The sequence below is a fragment of the Miniopterus schreibersii genome (assembly GCF_964146895.1).
Source record: "Miniopterus schreibersii genome assembly, chromosome: 15".
Lineage (NCBI taxonomy): Eukaryota > Metazoa > Chordata > Mammalia > Chiroptera > Miniopteridae > Miniopterus > Miniopterus schreibersii.
Genome location: NC_138115.1, coordinates 27,557,325 through 27,571,632, shown reverse-complemented (window position 1 = coordinate 27,571,632; position 14,308 = coordinate 27,557,325). Strand labels below are relative to the sequence as shown.

Genomic DNA, 14,308 nt, shown 5'->3' with positions numbered 1-14,308 from the left:
ACATCTTTAAGCCTCTGAGGTGTTTTGGGAGTCATGGGGCTCACCTTGCAGGTTGGGGGTTAGAATTGAGGCAGGTGAAGCACCCAGCCTAGTGCCTGGCACATAGTAGGTCCTCAGTGAATACCCCATGCCCAAGTTCACTACCAGGGTTTTTTGGGGGGAAAACTGTCAATTGTATAAGTGGGTCCTTCTGCAACCTTACATTGGCCTCAGGATAAAGTCCAACAACTTGCCATGGGTGGCAGAGCCACCGGAGGTCCACCACTGCCCTCTTCTGCATCTCTCATTATAGGATCATGCCGGACAGGGGTAGGCTGCATTTCCCAGTTTTCCGGGCTGTAGGGTGTCACCACATGACTATGTTCTCTCCCGTGGGGTGTAAGTGAAATGATGCACACCACTGAGGGGGTGGGAAGAAGGGGTGCTCAAGACAGGGCCATGTTTCTGAGCTCAGACTGTACTTAGTCCACGATGGCCTTTTGTCTCAAATCTAATGGTTTAGTGAAAGGAGCTCCAGTTTTTTGTCAAAGACTCAGAGTCTACTCTCTACTTTCTTGGTAGACATAGAAATTTTCTCTCTCTTTGAAAAGTGATTTGACAAAACAACAGCAATTTTAACCCAATATTCCACTACTAAGAATTACAATTTATTCTACAGATAAACTCATACAAGTGTGCAAAGGTGCTTGTGCAAAAATTGTCATTTCAGTGCTGTTTGTAATAGCAAAGGATAACAAAAAGTACAAGAAAGCAAAGTACAAAGACAATAAAGGAATAAATTGTATCTCTATACAATGCAATACTATCCACTATCGATGAGACCGAGGCAGCTTTACATGTATTGTAGGCAGTAACATAGAAATATATACACACACACGTGAAAATATATGTGTACATACATGTGTACACTTCTGATTCTGTTTAAATGTTATATTAATATAGTCACATTTAATAACTTTCAAAAATAATAGATATGTATTTCTCACGTATATATCTCTATACCTGCATATAGAGAGATCTATTAGAAAAGATATATATATTGTATTAGAATGGTTGTCTATGTGGGGGTAGGTAACTGGATGTGTGAAATAAGATTTAAATAAATGAATAGATGGATCGTCCATGGGTAGGAGATGGATAAATAGGTGGGTAGATAGATAAACAGATACATAGATAGATAGACAGGCCCTACACCTACCAACGATGATATATGAATGATACATGTGTGTTATTCCTGTATAATCAAAATTAAATAAAATATATGAATTTAGCCTGGCTGGGTGTGGCACAGCGGTTGAGCATCAACCTAGGATCCAGGAGATTGGGGTTCGATTGCTGGTCAGGGCACATGCGCGGTTTGCAGGCTCGATCCCCAGTCGGGGCCGTGCAGGAGGCAGCCGATCAATGACTCTCTCATCACTGATGTTTCTCTCTCTCTCTCCCCCTCTCCTTTCCTCTCTCTGAAATCAATAAAGATATATTTAAATATATATATATATATATATATATATATATATATATGAATTTATGACTCACTGTATATAATTCCATTAGCATAGACTATTTCTAGAAAAATAGGCCAGCTTTTAGCAGTAGTTACCTCGGCATGAGAATGGCACTTAGGGGATCTTTATTCCCACCTTCTAGCATCGATACTATTCAGAATGTTTTGCATCATTATCTATTACTTTTATAATTATTAAGGAAAAATATACAATTTCTGTCCTTGAGGAACTTAGAATCTGGGGCAGTAAGAAGTACATATGACTCTACTTAAGCTCTTTCTAGATCAAGTTTTCAGACTTTTAAGTGCAATAGAGAGAGAAGAGGAAGGTCACTGACATCATGAAGGGGACAGGCCTTGAGGAAACGGTAGTGGTGGGTTTGCAAAGAGGGGAAGCGCCTCCAGGAAAGGGCCCGACCTCCCGAAGGCCCTGTGTTCATTTGGGAAAGGGGATGACAGGCTTGCCCCCCCCCCCGGGGTGCCGTGGGAACTGAGGACAGGCAGAGGGACTGCACTCACGACTAATACCGGCTGCAGTGCAGGGAGTGCCAGCCTCTGAGCCAGATGCCAAGTCCAAATACAAACCTGCAGACTATTGCTATTCCCATTTTACAGACTAGGACATTGATTTCTGGAGAGGTTAAGTGGCTTGCCCCAGGTAGAAAGGCACAACTGAAGTGAGTTGGAGGTGCCTCTGGCTCCAAAACCTGTGGACTTTGAACCGCCCAACATGGTTCTTAAAACTATCCTAAAAGTTTGCTTTGATGGGATCATTCCTCATCCCTCAAACTCATTCATTCATTCGCTCACTCCCCCCGCCCCTGATTTATAGCATGCCTTCCTGGGCCAAGCCCTGGGCCAGGCTCCTGAGGGACAGTAACCACACACCTGCCCCCCACCCAGGAGCTCAGGGTTCATCCGTGTTGCCACAGTAACGAGTCCAAACCCGAAGCCTGGTCTGGAAGCCTGTCCACACGATGCCACTGACAGACCTTCGCCACTTAAGCGCCCACGCTTCCCTTTCTCAGATACTCTTCCCCACACAGACTCCAAAAGTAAGCCCCGTAGCCTCCAGCACGCCCACCGTGGCCCTGCGGAGAGCAGCACGGGGCTTATGATGATGATAGCAGCCACCACTGATTAAGGATCTATGTCTCAGGCAACGCGCCCGCGTTTACAAGAACTGTTTCTACCCCTCATACAGCCTTGCGTGTAGCTGTGATTCACCTCAACTCAAAATGGAAAAACTGAGGCTCAGAAAAGCTAAGGAACCTTCCCCAGATCACTGAGCTAGTAAGTAACGAAGCCAAGGTTCAAATCAAGTTCTGTCTGACTCCAAACCTTTTCAATGATGCCAAACTGCCTCCCAATGGTGGTGGTGGCGATATGTAAGTTATTGCCCAGTATGGAAATTACAGTACCTGAGATTTCTAAACCAGCCTGCAAGGAACGAACCTTTATAGCCAACCACAGTAGCATCAACACTCGAAGCCTCAAATTCTCCTCAAATTCTCCTCAGACTCAACTGTCAACCTTGAGTCCAGTAGACAAAGTCCGGTGAGAATGTCCGTGGTTGCCTGGCAACCGCCTTGCCTGTGGGGGAGGGGATGGAGCACCTGCTTTCTCCACTGACTCAGCAGCAGACTGCTCATCCCACATGTGGGAACAGGGACACAGGCAGGGAGGACTCACTGTCATTAGAAAGTGCACAGCTGTGTTAACCACCTCTAGAGGTTTAGATCAGGTCCCAGGAAAATGTCCCAATCCTAGACCAATGTCATGAATTGGTGGGACCCAAAGACTGATATTTATGCTAGCATTTCAATCTCACTTCCTTGTTCGAGATCGTTTCTACCTGGGACAATCCCACAGCCAAGGAAGGAAGCCCTTGTGCTGCACATTCCCAGGGACGGGGTGGGGTGTTCAGCACCTCACAAGGCACCCATCCCACGTGCAACAATTCCTCGAGGCTTCATGGTTCTTCTGAAACCCGCCCACCTGTACTCTGTCCAAGGCAACTCCTACAAAATTCACCAAACATTTAAATGCAACTGGGGCTGATTTTTTAATATAAATAGACAGCTAGACTACACAACCACCCCTGCTACCTTCCTGTCTCTTCTGCTTCCTCAAAAGGCAGCCAAATTGGTAGTTACAGACAGACACAGAGAAGAAGGTTAGAGCTAGGGAATACAATATTCAATAATATCACGAAAAATATGTATGGGGCCAGGTGGTAGCTTGAAGCACCAGGAGTCTGCTCTGTAAAGAACTTGATTTTCTAACCACTTCCCTGTACATCTGACACTAATACAGAATAACATTGAATGTGAATTGTAATTGAGAAATAAAAATATTTTTTAAAAAAGAATGCAGGCAAGTAGAGCATATGGAGGGAGCCAGGCTTCCTAGCTAGCTGTCAGGCAATCGTTCACAAGCCTGCCCTGGCTCTGAGCCTGACTGAGGGACCAGCCTCCTCTAGATGGGGGCGCTCTCAGCGGCCACTCCTCAGGTCCAGGGGGAGGTGTTAGAGATTGTGTGACACAGGAGAGAGACCAGCAGCCTTGTCTGCAGGTGGGGGTGGGCAAGGCCACAGCTGGAGCACCTCACACTCAACACACCTCTCTTCAAAGTGCAGTTAGAAATCTCCTCCGGCACACAGTGCAGGAGCAGCAGGCCCTGGGCCCTTGGACTGCTTGGTGAATGAGGCCCCTGCCCTGACCTAACAAGCTGTCCTCTGCCAGCCTCTGGCCCCTTGTCCTGTACTAAGCAAGTCTCCCCTGGACTTCCATGTGCAGCCACCTCACTGAAAACACCTTTGCTGCCTCCAGCTAAAGTCCAGGCCCGGAGAGCAAGAGGGATGAACTAGAGATCCAATGAGTTTGTTTTTAAATCACCTCATTACAAAAAAGAACCCCTTTACCTACAGAACTCAAAGCATTACCCACCCCCGCCACCCCCCACCAAATCGTTTTACTTTTTTCAAAAAGGAAAAATCCAACTCTGTTCTCCCAGGGAAGCCCAGTTCTGGAGGTTCAGTCATTCCTGCTTCCCTCTCTGGGTACCTCTGTCCAGAGCAAACCGTAATAGTTGGAGTAAAGGGCCCAGCTGGAGTGTCGGAAGCCTGAGGCCAATCTAGGGTTCAGCTCCCCAGCTCTGTGTCGGGACCCCCCCGTGGGGCGTACAGAACAGCTAATATTTAGCCTACTGCCACAGATCACTTCCACCCACGCTTGTTCTGGGCCTAATTCCTGGCATAGTTTATCCATGGGACCTGGCTCACCTAAGGGTCCTGGAGCCAGGAGAGTGGGCCGACTTGCCAGAGGTACAGGCTCTACTTCTCCTCCTGTCCCCGCCTCCAGGTTCCTTCAAACACCCCCAACAGCCTCAGGCCTTTGCCAGAAGCCTCCTGGGTCAGCGCATGCGCACGTGCTGCGGACCAGAATGCGACCCCAGCCTCAGGAACCCTGGCGCTCTCCTCAGAGGGAACAGAGCCCCCCTGGCCACCTCAGTGCTGCCACCTACAGGGCCGGGCACGAGTGAACCTCTCTGCCCCAGCATGGACGCCTAGGTCTGTAGGATCTCCATCTCCACACAAGCGCCCCAGCCCATGATAAAGAGGGGTGGAGTCTCTCCCCAGTCCCCAGGGACCAGCTATTTCTAGATCTGTTACAAGGGGGAGGGAGGGATTGCCTGGTTTAATCCCTTAGGAAAATCCAGGATCCCTGTGAATGGGTCCCAGGCTTTGCTGAGAGGCAGTGTCTGGAGCCCAGGGAGGCAGGAAGTGCCCCTGTACACACACACACACACACACACACACACACACACACACACCCCACCTGCCCTAAACTAAAGGGACCCTCCTGGTTACTGATTTGGCCCCAAGCTAATCCTTTGAGTGACTCCCAGGCCTGGTCAGATGTCAAATACCCCCCCCCCCCCCACGCTGACTTGTCCTGTGCATGTAGTTGTGAAGCCCAGGACCAAAGAACTCTTTCTCTCCTGTCATCAGACATCAGACCCTGGTCCTTTCCCACAGCAAGTCCCTGTTCTAGTGAGACTCAGATTTCTGGGGAGATTTTAAAGGCTTTTCTCTCACCCCAGCCTCAATCTGCCAAGCTCTGTATCTTGGGGCAGCCAAAGCAAAAGCCCATGGGACCTGTGTTGGCAGAGATGCGGAGAAAATGGAAGCCCATGCACTGCTGGTGGGAGTGAGAATGGCACAGCCACCCGGTCAGTGCAGCTCAGCTGCTGATCATCCACCTGTGAGCCAGTTTATGGTTCGATTCCACATGCGGGCGAGTGGCCGGGTTGTGATCAAGATTCCTAGTGGGGGGCGTGCAGGAGGCAGCCCATCAGTGAGTCACCATTGATGTTTCTCTCCCTCTCTCTCTCCCTCTCTTCCTCTCTCCGAAATCAATTTTTTAAATAAATGGTACAGCTGCTGTAAAAAAGAGAATGGCGATTCCTTGAAAAATTACACATAGAATTGCCATATGGTCCAGCAGTTCCACTCCTGGGTATATACTCAAAAGAATTGAAAGCAGAAATTGAAATATTTGTACATAACACCATGCTTTACAATAGCCAACAGAGGGAAGCAACCCAAGTGTCCATTGACATATGAATGGATTTAAAAATGTGGTACATACATGCATACAAAGGAATATTATTTAGCCTTAAAAAGAAATGGAATTCTGAGAATGCTACAACATGAACCTTGAAAATACGCCAGGCACAAAAGGACAAATAGAACATGATTCCACTTGCACATCATACCTAGAAGAGACAAATTCATACAGATATTCCAAAAAATACAATAGTGGTTCCCAGGGCAGAGAGGGGGAGGGAAGGGAGAGGAGTCAGTGTTTGGTGGGTTCAGGGTTTCACGTTGGGAAGATGAAAACGTTCTGAATGTGGGCAGTGGCGTTGGTTCCACAGCAATGTGACTGTACTTACAGCCCCTGAACTGGACACCTCAAAATGGAAAACATGGCAAATGTTATGGTCTGTAGAGTTTATGCTAATTTTTGAAATGTTGGAAAAAAAGATGGTTGTGGCAGGGACCAGGCCCAAGAAGGAATGTCTGTGAGCATCTGCTCCGACGGGAGCCTTGTCCCTCCTCTCCTGGTCAGCACGCTCTTCTTTGCAGGAGTTCCCCTGCCCACTGCGAGGAGGGAAGAGCCCAGGCTTTGGAGTCAAAGGTTCATTTACATTCTGCATTCACAAGCTGTGAAACCCTGGGGAAGCCACTTCACCTCCTTGTGAAGTGGGAAAAATCAACTCTACCTAAAGCATCCCTAGGCTGTAAGCATGTGTCTTCCGAGTTAAGTCCAGTGGGAAACCTGGGGGGTCTTGGAGCATTTGTTTTGTAGATCTCGTCCCAGTGTATCCCTGAAGTGCAGAAAGTAGCTCTGAGGGTACCTGTTTGTGCTCGCCATTTCCATAGCTTTTCGTTTCCCCATGTATAAGCAGGGTACCCTCTTATGCACGACTGTTGTGAGAAAGTGGACTTGACATGCACCCCAGTTGACCTCCATAGTAAGGTTAAAAGCTAAAGACCCCATCCTCAGCTGACCAAGACCTGCCATGCATGACACACCCACACCTTCCCTCACTAGGCCAGAGCTCAACATCCAACACAGCCTAGAGGTCTTGAGCGCCTACTGTGTGTCAGGCTCTGACCCAGGGCCTGAGGATACCAAGAGTGGATAGGGGACTAGATCACTTAACCCTGGGAAGCTGTCACCCTCTCCTGTGCCACCTCTGCCACAGCACACACAAGACTTGTGGCACCATGGTCAGTCCCAGACACAGGAACAGGACAAAGGTGTCTGGGGCTTCTCTACTACAGACAGAGGAAGCTACTCTTACCGACATGTGACGAAGCCCCCACACCCCTGCAGACAGTGGAGATCAGGGAAAGCGAGGCACTGCAGGAAGTGTTTAGTGCCAGGATGTAGCAGCAACAAACCAGCGCTGGCTCTATTTGATCCCTGGACCCGACTCCCCAGCCACCAACCCCTCTGGGCCTTGAATCGTGTCCCCGTAAGTCCTGGGACAGTGCTGACGACAGAGATTTTCCACCAGCGTGTTGCGGCCTCTAACCACGCCCCTCCCTCCCTGGTTCAGGTAGTTCCACAGATGCAGGGCATAGGAGTGTGATGCGTGGCTCCCTGTTCCCCACCTCATAGTCGCGCCTCCACTCTGGATAGGGGATGGGGTAAAATCTTTGGGGGTGGAGGAAGGACAAGTTCAAACACCTGAGGTCGCTCACCTCCTGGAAGTCTTCAAGTTTGCACCACACTCTCAACATCCTTGTCATCAAACGGGACCCTGGTGGCCCAAATGTGTGAATTGTAGTGTTCAACAAATTTTCCATGCACTGCCATAGGAAGGAGTGGCGGCGGAGGAATCAAAACACCCCGTTACTAGAGGGCTGTGGAGCCTGTGCCGCCCAAAAGTTCTCCTCAGGGATGGGCCTGATGGAGATGACATCGGTGTCCATGTAGACGCCCCCGTATTTCCAGGTGATGGCCAGGCGGGACGCCTCTGAGCTGACATGGAGCCAGCTTCTCTCTGCACTGGTGCTGATCTGCAGGAGCAGGTGCAAATCAGCCTGAGCAGCGCGGGGGAGGGAGGGGAGTCACAGAAGGAGGCCTGGCCCAGGCTGCCGGGGAGGGGCAGCAAGCCTGCTTCCCAAATACCTATTTGCCAAGGGACCAATTTTGCCAATTTACCAACATTGTCTCCTTCACCCAAGTGTTGCCTTTTAGTATAAAGGTTACACAAATCAGTATCCATGGGAAGACTTCAGGGGCTTGAAGTTTTGTTTTGTTTTTTAATGAAAGAAGTGGCAAGGTAAAGTAGAAACCAAAAGGGATTTCACAGTGAACTCTATGAGTCATTTTCAGGAGGTGGGACGGTATCTGCAAACATGAAACCATGAAGAAAGAATTTTTTTAATGTCCTAAAAACTGATAAAGAAAAAGATAGAGTAGAAAATATAGGAAAAAATCAGTATTCGTGCTATTTGATAAATTTGCAAAACAACCTTAAAATGCATGTATGCCTTCGTTCAATAACTAGTTCCTTTAATAATATTTAATAAGGGCCTACTTACTCTGTGCCAAGCTCTGTGACAGCTCCTGAAGATATGCCAGTGAGCAAGGAGAAAACTCTCTGCTGGGAAGAGATGGACACCAAACAAATGAACCTATATGTTCTGCTGGGGATTCATAACAACTATCAAGGGAAGGGGCTGGGTGGGGAGGCTATGAAGGGGGCGGGGAGCACAATCGGATCTCGGGTTCCAGCAGAAGCTGGAATGAAGTGAGGGAGTGAGCTATGGCCAAATGTCTGAGAAGAAGGTTCGAGGTAGAGGGAAGAGCTAGTGCAGGGGACCCGAGGCAGGAACAGGAGGAAGGCAGTGTGGCCACAGCCAAGTAGTGAAGGGAGAGGGGTAGGAGATGACACCAGAAAGGGTAGGGCAGAGAAGGAGGGCGCATTCTGTGGGCTGAGCAAAGCATGAAGTTATTGGGAAGATTTGGAAGACAGGAGTCATGTGATCTGATTAGTCTTCCAAGGGCCACACTGGCTGCTCTGTGGAAAACAGACAGGGGTGGGTGGGGGTTGGGAGGTGACCAGGGCAGGAGCAGAGAGGCAAGTAAGGGCGCTGTTGAAAGAACCCAGCCAAGAGGTGGTGGCAAAGGAGGCTGAAAATCAAGGAGGTGAGAGACGTGGGCAGGTCCCCCACCCGTGCCAAAGACCAAGCCAGTCACACTTTGATGGATTGGAGTGGCAAAGAGTGGATGACTCCATGTGCTTCAAGGAGAGCAACTGAGAAAATAACTTGAAAAGAATGAAGATAAGTCATAGTAAATGGCAATGTGCCCAAATGGAATGCTAAAATTTTGAATGCAGAAAAAAAAATGGATTTTTCTGCACTGGAATATGTTGATTAAAAGATTTAACAGCAACTCCTGGCTTGGAGAAGATAGACATCCTTTACAATTCTGTCATAAAGGCAATGAAGCAGGTTAACTGGACTGTGCAGAAATCCTTCCAGGAGTTGTTCAGGTCATCACATCACATACCATGGCTGAAGATCTCATAAATAAATAATGCCTACTGGCCAATAGATTATTTTTCAAAAATAATTTTATTTATAAAATTAACATATTCCCATCACTGAATTCACTCCCAGCTCATACTGAAACACCTACTATCACTGTGTGTGGTGTATTTTCTTCTTCAAGTCTTTTTCTTCCAAATTGGTGGGAGATGGGGCATGGCATAGCAAAAACACTTATAGTGAACTTTTAATGGAAGAGTACTTAATCCCATGTTGTAGTCTTCATAAGAAGGCACAGTTCAAAGCTGCATAATGAAATCAGAGAGTGCTTATAAGTTCCTTAAACATTACCTGATTATGGGTCCTCATGAGAGAAATATCTAAAGGAAATATTATTTCCTTATTGTGCTATGTTACTAAGATGAAGATTACAAACTTCCCAAGAGTTCCAGAACTTTCTTGCTCATATCTTAATATAAACCACATTCAGCACCACTCCACCCATCCCTTATGAATTTTTTGTTTACATAATTTTCAGGTGAAATATTGCCTCGTTTCCCCTTCAGGTGCAAAAATAGTTTAACGTGGATGGGTTTAAAACTGGCAGTGGAAAATAAGGAGTATACACACCTGGAAAAGATGCGGGCACTCATTCACCGATGATTAGTCTCAAAATGACCTAGGTACTAAGAGAGAAAGCTGGAGGCCAAAGACAGCAGGCAAAAGACAAGTCTAACTTAAGTCTCTCCCAAGTACTTGAATCAGGGCTCAACCCCATAGAAAGAAGGCCAGGCAAGAGTGAAAGGATCTGGGCTCTAGTTCCACCTCTGACACTGAGTCCTTACCCTCAGTTGACCCCTCTATAAAAGGAGTAGGTTGGACACCTTTTCTGTGGTGCCTCTCAACATGGGCATTCTAAGATTCTCAGACACTTACTCGAGTGTACCGTGAAAACAGTGGTGTGTCTTCAAACAGCCCTTTCAGATCCAAAGGGAAGAGGAAAACATTGTCTATTGCTGAGAGGAGAGAAAAGGCTGGGTAAGTGGAGTTTGGGGGCAGCCGCATGGAACTGCTGAGGCCCTTCATAAAGAATGCCACCGGGTAGTCAGGATAAACCTTGGCAGCAGACTCCACAGCACAGGCGACCAGCGGGGATGGCTCCATTCTCTCAGAGGTCTCTAGGAACACAATGCTGCGCCCCTTGCCCAGGAGGGCTTCTGGCCCCCGCTGGGACTTGTAGGGGGGCAGGCAGGAGAAGAGGCAGCTGGACTTCAGGGTCAGCTGGTAGAGGAAGCCAGAGCAAAGCAGCAGGATGACCAACAGGGAGAGTTGGAGCTCCTTCAGCATGTCCACTTCTCTCTCCTGGACTGCTCCCTTTAGTCAACACAATTCGGTAAAATTCCATTCACAAAACTGGAAAACAATAGCATGCACACACACAAAAACAACTGCACAACCATATCACTTCTAAGCTTAGATTTTTTTAAATCCCAAATAAAATATGATCAAATTAAGCCATCCTATATGCAAAAGAAAAAGGCATTAACTGGGGTTGAACTTAGGAATTTAGGGTAATTCTAATTCATTCATAACAGAAAATCTATTAATCACATGCATTATCTTATAGATTAAAGAAGAAAAGCTGTATGACCATTTTGGTGAAAAGGTGCCAAGAACAGGATAAGATTTGACATCCACTCATGATTTTGATGAAGCCCAAGGAAACTTTCTTCAGCTGACGATGTGTAGCAGAACATACAGCAACCATCATACTTAATAGGAAGCATTTAAAAGACCCCCAGGAAGACCAGGAAAAGGCTACGGATATGCAATGATCACTGTTACCATTCAACATCACGCCGCTAAGTCTAACCAAGGCAACGAAACAAGAGAAAAGATTGCCTACTATGAATTCAGAAAGGAAGAGGCAAAACATCACTGGCTGTAAAAATATGATTGCCCACCTAGAAAACCCAAGATGATTTACTAAGAAGCTGACAGAACTAAGAAGAAAATTAACCATGAGAGCAAACCAAAGGCTAGAATTAAATAACTTGCCAAGATCACACGGTTAGCAGAGCCATGCCCCTTACTTGGGTCCCCTGTCCCCTGTAGCAACTCCCTCTCTGAAAACATTGGCTCTAACTCTAGCTAACTCCAGGGGACCACAGATTCCACTTTTCCTGTGGTCAAGGTTTCCCATGCCACATGTCTCTTTTAGAAAATACAAAACCAATAAGTCAGAGCTTACCTCGAGCCTGAGACTTGTGGTCAACTGCTACCTGAGGTCTCAGCAATGACCACAAGCTTTTCCTGCTATACTTTCTGATAAATCACCACCTAATCTTCCAATTCAACAACAGGGGGAAGTAAATCATTGGCCGAAGATTAACACTAAGGGCAAGTTCTCAGGAAGATCCTCTCTTTACTAAGTTCCCCAAACACAGAGACTTGGGGGCAATAAGGAGTTTGTACAATTTTTCAGGTGACTCACACATGAAATTCTGCTTATTTCTGGGTTTCTCAGAGGGGCAATAGGGTGATGACTTGGCCTGGAGAAACTGTATATGGCCCTGGATCCAAAAGATAGTGTGCCTGAGCAGTTTAGTTCCAATCAAAACCATGGGCAGACTTGGAAATGCTTCATCACTGACAATTGCTTCATCACTGTAATTTGGTCCAAACTTTACAAACACAAGGTCTGAGAAAAGAAAAGAAAACCCATCACCACCAATAAGCAATGGACAAGCCCAACAGTCCAAGGTCCTACTGATTTGGAGCAAGAATCGATTCTCCAGTTTCAGTTACAGTGGCTTCAAGAAGGACCCTTTGCGCAGAGGTTCCCTCTCGTGAGGTAGAGCTTCCTCCAGGCCTCACAAGGCCAAGTTCATCACCCTGCACCCATGATGTGGCAATCCCCACATCTCCAAAGACAGTAGTATCTTTCTCCTGGGGTCTGCCCCCCAGTGCTCCTGACATCAGTATGTAGTAATCCTCTTGGAAGCCATCCTCACTGAGGGAGTCACCATTTTCAATTCAGAGCCTTCTCTTGGCCATGAACAGGAATCCACAGCTCCCCCTGGATGCTCTCGTGTGAACAGAGAGGTCCTCCCCTGAGCAGACTTTGGATACTGACATAGCAGGTTCCACATTAACAGACTTAAGATGTCCTACTTATCAATGGCCTCTTGTTTTCTATGTGCCTGAGGCTCCCCAGGAACAGCTCTTTGGGTCATTCCTTTGGCAGCTGAATTTCTTCTCTGGAAGTCATCAATGTAGGGCTCAGGTACCTTGGTATCTTCTCAAAGTTCCCTAGCATTGAATGGATGGGTTGTATTTTACCTTCCAGAGGGGAGTGAGGGGGAGAGCAGAGCTCTTGCTACTGGCTCTGGGATGACTAGAGGGCTCCATTTGTGGAGTGATACATGCCTAGTGCCTGCATTTCTGGTGGGTCATGTAGCCAGTGCCTTCCAACTGTCTGCATTATGACCAAAACCATTGAAGAAATGGTCAAGGCAGAGATCAGTGAAGTAGTTGGGGGTCTCTGTCACAGGGGTGAAAGTGAGCATTAGTGATGCAGTGACATCCCAAACACAAAAATGGGACCTGTCTGACTCTGATCGAAGTAGTGGGTATGATAGAAAGAGTACTGAGCTTGGAGTCATGCTTCTACCCACCGCAGGCTGAGGGTACCAGGGAAGTCCCAAAACTGCTTGGAGCCTCAGCTCCTTTGTACCGTGTGGGAAATAAGTGACCTCAGACTCACAGTGAGGGGAAGGGGTCTAAACCAAAGAAGCAACACTCACTTTTCACCAAGGAAAACAGGAGATAATCTTACACTATTACTGTAGATGGTATTTGACTCCCTGATGACAAACATTAAGTTGTTGTTGTTTTCAGATGAGTGAAATCTATTTCCCTGAGAACCAAATCAACAAGGACAAGTGCTGGCGAGGATGTAAAGAAAGGGGAGCCCTAGAGCACTGCTGGTGGGAATGCAGACTGGTGCAGCCACTATGGAAAACATATGGGGTTTCCTCAAAACATTAAATATGCAGCTGCCTTTTAAACCAGTGATCCCACTTCTAGGAATATATCCTAAGAATCCTGAAACACCAATCAGAAAGAACTCATGCACCCCTGTGTTCACAGCAGCACAATTTACAGTAGCTAAGATCTGGAAACAGCCCAAGTGCCTATGAGTAGATGAGCGGATGACAAAGCTGTGGGACATTTCCACCATGGAATTCTCCGCAGCTGTAAAAAAAGGAAGGATCGCTTACCCTTTGGGAAAGCGTGGAGGAACTGGAAAGTATTATGCTAAGTGAACTAAGCCAGTCAGAGGAAGAAAAGTGATCTCACACATATTTGGAATATAATCAACAAAATAAACTGATGAACAAAACAGATCCAGAGACCTAGAAGCATGGAACAAACTGACGAATCTCAGAGGGAAGGGGGGGGGTAGTGGGGGGGGGAGAGATTAATCAAAGAATTTATATGCAAAAATGCACATGTGCATATATAACCTAAACCTATGGACAAAGACAATACTATGGGGAAGCCTGGGGTAGGGTGGATGCGGGGTGGAGGGGATCAATGGGGAGGAAAAAGGGAGACATCTGTAATACTTTCAACAATAAAGATGAATTTTTTTAAAAAAATTAAAAAGCTAAAAAAAAAAATGAGGCATCAGAAATTCTAATCTTAGGTCTTAGGGCATTGGAGTC

The 14,308-nt window shown here is 47.0% G+C and overlaps 1 pseudogene across 1 annotated transcript; it reads right to left on the bottom strand.

The window, feature by feature from the left end:
* Positions 1-7,489: 7,489 nt before the first annotated feature.
* LOC308567772 (alpha-1,4-N-acetylglucosaminyltransferase-like) lies at positions 7,490-10,925 on the bottom strand (annotated as a pseudogene). The gene is made up of 2 exons: positions 10,515-10,925; positions 7,490-8,099 (listed from the first exon to the last, which is right to left on the bottom strand). The product of its transcript is annotated as an alpha-1,4-N-acetylglucosaminyltransferase-like (transcript).
* Positions 10,926-14,308: the final 3,383 nt, after the last annotated feature.